We start from the raw sequence: 10,966 nt of genomic DNA, 5'->3' as shown, positions 1-10,966 counted from the left end.
TTTTTACTGTACATGTGAAACGTTTTGTTGATATACATTGAACATTTTTTAGATACATGATGTAAAAAAATTCTTAAATAAATGTTTTGAACACTTTATTGAATATGTGGTCAACATTTTTTCAGACACATGGTAACGTTTTTTAATGGTAATAAACATTTTTTGCATGCAATGTACATTTTTCGTATACATCAAGAATATTGTTATAGATGTTAATATTTTAAAATACATGAAAGATTTTTATTATACATCTAAAACTTTTTTGTATATAGTGAACACATTTTAAATATTTCATTAACATTTTTTTCAAATATATGTTTTTCATGTCTAGTTTTCACGCGATGCAAATTATTCATATGCATGAGGAAAATTTTTATATACACGTTTAAAAAAAATTTAAATGCGGAATTAACACTTTTTTACAATACTTGTTGTAGTGTCTACTTTTTATACACGTTATACATTTGTCGTAAACATTTGGAATCAGTATTTATACGTGTTAAACATTTTTCTAAATAAATGGTTAGAATTTTTAATGTATTTTTTGTATACATCAGAATCACATTTTCTATACACATTTAGCATGTTTTAAATGTTTGATTAACATCTTTCAAAAATTTATGTAAAATGGTTTTTGTATGTGTGTGTGTGTGTCCATATATATATAAATATAAAGAAGTAGAAAAGAAAAATATATGTGGAAAAAACAGTGAAAGACAAAAGCGCTTTTGTGGTTTGTGGCCTCCCGCGCACCAGGCCGGCCCAGTCTCATGCTGGCTTCAGGCAAGGCAGCCTTGTGTCCGAACTTTTGTTGGGAGCTCCTATTCGGCGCGTTCGGCGCCGGGGAAGCGAACCGGCGCCTACTGCCACCGCCAAGTGGGCCGGCCCACAGACGGAGCGAGCAGGCCGCGTGAAAATAGAAAGAAAAAATGTGGTAGAACCACGACTCGAACTCACGGAGTTAGGCAGCGGGATTTTTCAGTTAACCAGTACGGCATCAGATGACTAGTGATTCAAATCAAACGCGAACACTATAAGAACCATAAGAGTTGCGCCATTTCTTGCACAAAATAATACAAGTTTGCTCTATAACTTGTATTTTTGAATTTCTTGAATATTGTACGTTTTACTTTATAGCTTGAACAAAAGTTCATTGAATTTGAAAATAAGTTCATCAAATTTGAAAAAAGTTCATAGATTTAAAAAAGTTCATCGAATTTGGAAAAAGTTCATGGATTTTGAAAAGAGTTCATCCCGTTTATGAAAAAAAGTTCATCGCATTTGAGAAAAGGTTCACAAATTTGAAAAAAAGTTCATCAAATTTAGAAAAAGTTCATCAATTTTGAAATTAGTTCATCAGATTCGAAAAAAAGTTCATCAGATTTAAGAAAAGTTCATCAAATTTAGAAAAAGTTCATCAATTTTGAAATTAGTTCATCAGATTTGAAAAAAAGTTCATCGATTTTTCAAAACAGTTCATTAAATTTGAAAAAAAGTTCATCAAATTTTGAAATAAGTTCATCCGATTTAAAAAAAGTTCATCGAATTTTGAAAAAAAGTTCACCGATTTTGAAAACAGTTCATCAGATCCAATAAAAGTTCATCGAATTTGAAAAAAAATCACAAATCTGAAAAAAGTTCATCGAAGTCGGAAGAAGAAAAAGAAAAAAACAGAAAACGAAAAAGGAAAAAAGGAAAACAGAAAAAGGTAAAATGGAAAATAGAAAAACATAAAATGGAAAAAGGTAAAAGAAAGTAAAAGTTCATTCTAAACAAATAAGATTTGTTGGTGTGCTGGTTGCACCTACGATACTACGTGCGCGAGGTCCCTGGTTCGAATCACAGCTAATATTGGTCTTTTTGCTGATTAAAACAGAGAAGAAGAAAAACTATTGGGTCGGCCCATCGCGCGAGCGCTGCAGGCGCCGGTTGGCAAGCGGGCGCATATGCGCCAAATAGGAAATCCTACTTTTGTTCGCCCCGTCATCGCCAAATCCTATTCGGCGCCTTAAGGCCAACTACAACACCCGACCTCAAATGGACGTCCGCTTTTCGTCCGTTTGGGGGTGGCAATGGGGCCGTGTCCGCCCGGATTCGTGGATGCGTCGGTCGTGCGTCCAACGCGCGGCCGCATTTCGGCCGCATCTCGTCCATTCACCAGCACAGTAGATAAAATGAAGATGATGCATATGAAATGGTTCAAATCAAACATAGCTCCCAAATAGTCTTTACATCCCAATTATAATTTGTTTGCATGACAAGAAAACAATATCAAATAGTCTTACAACCCATCAAAATTTGTTTGCATGACAAGAAATTAAACTCATAGATCTGCTGGTTGCCAATGTGAGTCCACACATACTCAACCAAGCCATCCTGGAGCTGGACATGAGTATGCCAATCAAGCAACTTCCGATGAAACTCGACAAACTGTTCAAAGAATGCAGGAGGTGAATGCTCAGGCTCAATATTTTCAGCCTGGAAATCAAACCATTGGTCGCATATGCTATCATCACGTTCATCCTCTATGATCATGTTGTGCATGATCACACAAGCAGTCATCACCTTCCAAAGCTTCTTCGTGCTCCATGTCAATGTAGGGTTGCGAGCGATACCCCACCGAGATTGAAGGACGCCGAAAGCACGCTCCACATCCTTCCTAGCACTCTCTTGCATTTGGGCAAACATTTGTCTCTTCTGTCCTTGCGGGTTGGGTATGGTATTTACAAGAGTTGACCACTAAGGATAGATGCCATCAGCTAGGGTACTATCCCTTGTTGTAATGGTGGCCATTGACCTCAAAGTTGACCTCCAGGGAGTGCCCTTCCGCAAGCCTTGCAAACACCGGAGACCGCTGAAAAACACTAATATCATTCTAAGAACCAGACATACCAAAGAAAGAATGCCATATCCAGAGATCTTGTGAAGCAACAGCTTCCAGTATAACAATGTCACCTTTCACATGCCCCTTGTACTGCCCCTGCCAAGCGAATGGACAGTTCTTCCACTTCAAGTGCATACAATCTATACTGCCAAGCATGCCCAGAAATCCCCTCTCGGCATTGATCAACAACAACCTCTTTGTATCAGCAATAGTTGGCTCTCTGAGGTACTCCGAGCCGAACACTTCCACCACGGCCGTGCAAAAACTATACAATGAGAGGAGACATGTGGACTCACTCATACGAACATACTCATCCACAAGATCACTAGGAATTCCATATGCAAGCATGCAGATAGCCGCAGTGCATTTCTGGTATGAAGAGAAACCACTAGGGCAGAACCGGGCTTTAGCGCCGGTTCGTAAGGGCCTTTAGTGCCGGTTCTGCAACCGGCACTAAAGAGTGGAGATTAAAGCCCCTCCCCCCTTTACTACCGGTTCGGCACGAACCGGCGCTAAAGTGCCACCACGTGGCACAAGCCAGGCCCGGGTGCTGGTAGACCATTAGTACCGGTTGGTAGCACCAACCGGTACTAAATGTTTGGGGGGGGGGGGTTGGTTTTAATTCGTATTTTTCCATTAATTTTGTGTTTTCCATTTAATTCTTTTTTGTTTGCTGGTATTTTACGATACTACATATTGTACACGTTATGCATATATATAAATAGATTTTCTGGTACAACCGATCATATAATCGAATGTCTCACAATCACCATTAATTATTCACACATACACATGTATATATATATATATACAGTTTCTCCTACATGTTGCCTTGGTGCCTTCGGAGCACGATGACAAGTGGTTCATGGGGGCGGTAGCGGGTAATAGTTTTCTCCTTTGAGATCTATGACCTGGTCGAGCAAAAATCCCGCTATTTCCTCTTGAAGTGCTCGTATGCGCTCTGTTAGTAGGAGCTGGTCCCACACGTCTTTGAACTGTTAAGAAGGAGATCAATGTGCATGTGTATTAGTTGTGTGACTAGATATCGACAATCATGTAAGATTTGTGAATAGTGTTCTGACAAACATACTTATTGCTGTCTATCAGATCTACTCCTTTCGGACGCCATCATGCGAATGTTCTCGCAAATATAGTATGCACACACTTCAGTCCTTGGCGCCTGCTTCAGGGCCTTTACGAGAATAGAATTTAATCGGATAATAATTAATCAAGCATGTTAATTAATTAATGGTATTGAAACAAGAATTAAAGAGATGGTAGCTAGCTAGCTAGTACTACTTAATTACTTACCTTGGGTCGATACCAAAATAGCTTTTGTCACCATTTTCATGGAGTCACCTTGATGTACTTTGCCCAAGCCCTGCCCGTCGGCAAAGAAAATTAATAAAAGGGTTATTAAAAATAGTTCATATCAGGAAATGACAAACTAAATAGGCCGGGATATAGTTAATAATGATTGAAATTACATGTTCACTATCCCCTTCACGATGGTGTAGTCACTATCTTTTTTAAGTAGTGAGTCCAGTACTTCAACTTTTCCTTCGTCAGCTTTAATATCTAACAAGATCCAGTGGAACCTGCATGCGCATACGTTTGCATGTATAAATTAAGCGGGCATGTGCATAACACTAATCAACTATAACCCTAAACCCTATACACTTATTAACATCTAGCTAGTAAGCAAAAACAGAATTTGTAGTACAAGACAGTGTGACTCACTCGAAGTCGTAAGGAAGTAGTATATCTTCATTGCTATTGAGGCGCTTCAAGAACTTTAGCATGTTTTTCTCTACATCTTGTCTACACCATTCCAATTTCCATGTGTATTCATTAACGGTATTTGGGTCAATGAACCCAATGCCATAGCGTCCAGCTTTTTTCATTTCATACATCTTCATCCTGCATAATACCATAGAAAAGAATATATAGTGAGGATATATAATTACAGGTAATTAATGATCAATCAATGAGCACTAGAGCTAGCTTGAGACTTAAATTACAGAAAGAAATCACTTACAGACAATAGCAACTGACGATAGATTTGACGAGTGCATCTTGATTGAATAACTGAAATAGTTCTGAATACTCAATGGACAGAGCTTTCTTATTGAAGTAATGATCTTCCTCGAGTTGCACCATGAGGGACTCTCGATTGGAACTCTTGGTAATTTTCATGTACCAATCATGTAATTCATACATTCTCGTTGGGAGGTTCTTGACCTCCTCGGGCTCAACCAAAGGTTGGCCCCAGACATATTTCCGTTTTATTTCCTCCTCTCTAAGCGGAGACATGGGCTCGATATCGAGGAGTTGTCCAACAGTGATCTTGAGCATTTCAGCCTGCATTATATGCTCCTCGGTTATTACCACATCGCCCATCTCGGGAACGTAAACGGTTTGCCCACAATAATATTAGGCGCGCGTACTCTCATGTGTTGTTGGCACAACAAGCGGGGGATCTATTGCGCCGCCTGTTCTCCCAGCTGGGGAATGGTTTTCCCACATTTTTTGATAGCTGCTTGTTGGCTCGAGCTCGAGCTCGCTTCTTTCTGTAGTCGTGCTCGATGTGACTTCCTGATTTGGCGCTCATAGTCTAAGTCAACAGGCTTGGGAGCTGGTGGTCTAGCCATACGAATGAAGTGGTCAATCTTTTCCTCAGGCACTTTCTCCCTCGGCAGCGGTGCCGGTTTCGGTCCAAAATGGGCGTCCACTTCGGCCCGCATTATGGCATCGTTTTGCTCCTCGGTCATGTCGTAAGGCCTCTGAGGAAGAGGAGCGAGGCTGCTTGGACCATATTTATATCGCTTGTCTCCGCATGTACTTCCTGTACTACCTCGACTCGTACCGCTAGGCACCATAGCTGCGGCGTGTCTCTTCTGCGATTTCTGAGACGGCGGAGACGGCTGACATGGCTGACTTGGAGCAGGAGGAGTGTCCTGACGCTGTGCCGAACTTGAAGCACGAGGTGTGGCCTGACACGGTGTCGGTCTTGAATCAGGAGGTGTGGCCTGACGCTGTGCCGGACTTGAAGCAGGAGGTGTGGCCTGACACGGTGTCGGACTTGAAACAGGAGGAGTGGCCTGACGCTGTGCCGGACTTGAAGCACGAATCTGCTCACGCGTTCGTGGACCTGGAGGAGCGGGAATCTGTTGACACGGTGGCGGACTTCAAGGAGGAGTCGGCAGACGCGGTGTCGGTGGACTTCGAAAGATGATGCAATCCTTTCTCCATAGGATGATACGATGTATGGCCTCTCGCAGTGTGTGCTCGTCGTCACCTCCAGGAATGTCAAGCTGTAGCCCCGAATATGGGTCCACCACCTCATCAACCAAGACACGAGCATGGCCCGCTGGAATCGGGGCGCAATGGAATGTTGCTTCGGGGGTAAATGTAAAAGCAACGGCGTCCGCCACCTTCATGGATATGTTCTTCATTTTCATGTTCAGTAGGTTCAGTAGGTTGAGGAGCAACTCTTTGCTCTACTGGTCGGGGTGAAGATACACCGAACAAGCCCCTCAGAGGATTACTTTCCATAATAACAAGTGACAGTAAATTTCAGCACACTATATAAATTTTTCCTTACCAAATTCCACCTACCAAAGGCACTTCACTCCCCGGCAACGGCGCCAGAAAAGAGTCTTGATGACCCACAAGTATAGGGGATCTATTGCAGTCCTTTCAATAAGTAATAGTGTCGAACCCAACAAGGAGCAGAAGGAAATGATAAGCGGTTTTCAGCAAGGTATTCTCTGCAAGTACTGAAATAAGTGGTAACAGATAGTTTTGTGATAGGATAATTTGTAACGAGCAACAAGTAACAAAGGTAAATAAAGTGCAGCAAGGTGGCCCAATCCTTTTTGTAGCAAAGGACAAGCCTGGACAAACTCTTATAATAGGAAAAACGCTCCCGAGGACACATGGGAATATCGTCAAACTAGTTTTCTTCACGTTCATATGATTCGCATTCGGTACTTTGATAATTTGATATGTGGGTGGACCGGTGCTTGGGTGCTGTTCTTACTTGAACAAACATCCCACTTATGATTAACCTCTATTGCAAGCATCCACAACTACAACAAAAGTATTAAGGTAAACCTAACCATAGCATGAAACATATGGATCCAAATCAGCCCCTTACGAAGCAACACATAAACTAGGGTTTAAGCTTCTGTCAATCTAGCAACCCATCATCTATTTATTATTTCCCAATGCCTTCCTCTAGGCCCAAATAATGGTGAAGTGTTATGTAGTCGACGTTCACATAACACCACTAGAGGCTAGACAACATACATCTCATCAAAATATCGAACGAATACCAAATTCACGTGACTACTAATAGCAAGACTTCTCCCATGTCCTCAGGAACAAACGAAACTACTCACAAAGCATATTCATGTTCATAATCAGAGGGGTATTAATATGCATAAAGGATCTGAACATATGATCTTCCACCAAATAAACCAACTAGCATAAACTACAAGGAGTAATCAACACTACTAGCAACCTACTAGTACCAATCCCGGACTTGGAGACAAGAATTGGATACAAGAGATGAACTAGGGTTTTGAGAGGAGATGGTGCTGGGGAAGATGTTGATGGAGATTGCCCTTTCCCGATGAGAGGAGCGTTGGTGATGACGTTGGTGATGATTTCCCCCTCCCGGAGGGAAGTGTCCCCAGCAGAACAGCTCTGCCGGAGCCCTAGATTGGTTCCGCCAAGGTTCCGCCTCGTGGCGGCGGAGTTTCGTCCCGAAAGGTTTCTTATGATTTTTTTCTCGACGAAAGACCTCATATAGCAGAAGATGGGCATCAGAGGGCCACCAGCGGGCCCATGAGGTAGGGGGCGCGCCCCCCACCCTCGTGGCCAGGTGGGGCCCCCTCTGGTGAACTTCTTCCACTGGATATTTTTTGTTATTTCCCAAAATGACTTTCGTGGAGTTTCAGGACTTTTGGAGTTGTGCAGAATACGTCTCTAATATTTGCTCCTTTTCCAGCCCAGAATTCCAGCTGCCGGCATTCTCCCTCCTTATGTAAACCCTTTAAAATAAGAGAGAATAGGCATAAGTATTGTGACATAACGTGTAATAACAGCCCATAGTGCAATAAATATCGATATAACAGCATGATGCAAAATGGACGTATCAACTCCCCCAAGCTTAGACCTCGCTTGTCCTCAAGCGAAAGCCGATAACGATAAATATGTCCCCATGTTTAGAGGTAGAGGTGTTAATAAAAATAAAATACGGACATGAAGGCATCATGATTATTCTCATAACAGCAACATATATAGGTATTGGCATATGATTTCTTATGTTCAAGTAATAATCCATTCACAATGTAGAGTGCGAATCATAAACTTTTTTAAGAACCAACAAACTATAATCTCAGTCATTGAAGCAATTGCAATTTATCATAACATCAGAAAGAGTCTATGTCAGAGCTTAATAGCTAAGTCCACATACTCAACTATCATTTAGTCCTTCATAATTGCTAACACTCACGCGATACTTGTGTTTACGGAGTTTTAATCGGGCACAAAGAAAGATAGGGGCTTATAGTTTTGCCTCCCAACCTTTTACCTCAAGGGTAATGTCAACAATAATAACTCATGGCCCCTACATCTAATTAGATATATCAATCAGGATCTTTCCAACATACTGTGCTTGCCAAAGGATAAAATGAAAAAGGAAAGGTGAAGATCACCATGACTGTTGCATAAGGTAGGGGATAATAATAAGAGATAGGCCCTTCGCAGAGGGAAGCAGAGGTTGCCATGCACTTTTATGGTTGGATGCACAAAATCTTAATGCGAAATAACATCACTTTATATTGCCCCTTGTGATATGAACCTTTATTATGCAGTCCATCGCTTTTATTTCTTCCACATCACAAGATCGTATAAAGCTTATTTCTCCCACACCAATCAAACATACATATTTAGAGAGCAATTTTTATTGCTTTGCACCGATGACAACTTACTTGAAGGATCTTACTCAATCCATAGGTAGATATGGTGGACTCTCATGGCAAAACTGGTTTAAGGGTTTTTGGAAGCACAAGTAGTATCTCTACTTGGTGCTGGGAATTTGGCTAGCATGAGGGGGAAAGTCAAGCTCAACATGTTGGAAGATCCATGACAACATACTTTATCTCAGATATAAGAAAACATAACTCATTACGTTGTCTTCCTTGTCCAAAATCATCTCTTTAGCATGTCATATTTTAATGAGTGCTCACAATCATAAAAGATGTCAATAATAGTATATCTATATGTGAAACCTATCTTTCCTTATTACTTCCTATTAATTGCAACGATGACCAAAGCTATGTTTGCCAACTCCCAACAACTTTTAATCATCATACTCTTTCTATGTGAAGTCATTACTCTCAATAAGATCAATATGAACTCTTTGTTTCTTTTTATTCTTTTTCTCTATTCTTTTATTCACTCAAGATCATGGCAAAATAATCAAGCCCTTGACTCAATACTAATCTTTATTATATAGCCCATGGACTCGATTACATAGAAGGATCATAAAGCAAAACTCAAAACTAGATCATGCCATAAACTTTATTCTACTAGATCAAGATACTACTAATAGGATAGGACTAAGAAAAACGGTAAAGATAGGAGTTGTGATGGTGATACGATACCGGGGCACCTCCCCCAAGCTTGGCAGTTGCCAAGGGGAGTACCCATACCCATGTGATTATATCTCCTTCTTCGTGGTTGGTGAAACATTCTTGGCTATGATGCCCTTTAGGATGCGATTCTCCTCCTCAAGCTTAGTGACTTGCTGCTTGAGGTCCATTATTTCCTTGCGAAGCTTTCCTGTAACTGCTAAGGCTCCTTGCACCCAAGGGTGTTGCATAGCTGCGGGAGAACAAGTGACACTCCTCTTCATATTTTCATAAGAAAGAAATCTAACATTGGAAGGGATAACCGAGTTTGGAATAGCTGAGCTCTGCAGTTCCCCCATCGCGAACCCAGCTCGGAAGCGAGAAGTGACTTCTTGATCCTCCATGGCATCCACTCTCATCAAGTCAGCCTCCATCTCCTCCTCCGTTGCTGGCCTAAAGGGGTCAGCTTCGCTGTTTGCCCTTGGTTCCGGTGCCGGATTAGATACCCGGCTCTCCCCGACTGACTCCTGGGAAGACATATTGCTCTAATCTACAACATCAACAGCTCGAAACAAAAAACAGAGGATATTTGCGTGATACGGGAGTCAAAACCTTCGGGAGAATATATAATGAATTTTTACGGACCAAAATACGTATCGTGCAAGAAAATGGAGTCCGGAAGGCACACGAGGTGCCCACGAGGTAGGGGGCGCCCAGGGGGGTAGGGCGCGCCCTCCACCCTCGTGGGGCCCTCGTGTCCTTCCCGGACTGCTACTTATTTTTCTATTTTTCTAAATATTCCAAAACGGAGAAATATTGCCCTAAAAATTGTTTTGGAGTCGGTTTACTTACCGTACCACATACCTACTCCTTTTCAGGGTCTGAAACATTCTGGAAAGTGTCCCTTATGTATTCCTCCTGGGTTACAGTTTCAATAACATTGGTGTCAACATTTATGGGATTACCTGAGATATAATGTTTGATTCTTTGATCGTTTACCACCTTCGGATTTGTGCCTTCGAAGTTGTTGATTTTTATGGCACCGGAACGATAGACCTCCTCGATAACGTAGGGGCCTTCCCATTTAGGGAGAAGTTTTCCTGCAAAAAATCTTAAACGAGAGTTGTATAGCAATACATAATCACCTACATTGAACTCACGCTTTGTATCCTTTTGTCATGCCATCTTTTAAAATTTTCTTTAAACAACTTGGCATTTTCATAAGCTTGGGTTCTCCATTCATCAAGTGAGCTAATATCAAATAACCTCTTCTCACCGGCAAGTTTGAAATCATAATTGAGCTCTTTAATAGCCCAGTATGCCTCATGTCCTAGTTCAAGAGGTAAGTGACATGCTTTTCCATAAACCATTTTATACGGAGACATACCCATAGGATTTTTATATGCAGTTCTATAGGCCCATAATGCATCATCAAGTTTCT

General features: G+C 41.4%; 1 pseudogene; it reads right to left on the bottom strand.

The window, feature by feature from the left end:
- Window positions 1-2,271: 2,271 nt before the first annotated feature.
- Window positions 2,272-10,966, bottom strand: part of LOC123067872 (uncharacterized) — a 107,810-nt pseudogene continuing 99,115 nt past the window's right edge.

The sequence above is a fragment of the Triticum aestivum genome, chromosome 3B (genome assembly GCF_018294505.1).
Source record: "Triticum aestivum cultivar Chinese Spring chromosome 3B, IWGSC CS RefSeq v2.1, whole genome shotgun sequence".
NCBI classification, from domain to species: domain Eukaryota; kingdom Viridiplantae; phylum Streptophyta; class Magnoliopsida; order Poales; family Poaceae; genus Triticum; species Triticum aestivum.
This window is presented reverse-complemented; position numbering and strand designations above follow the sequence as displayed.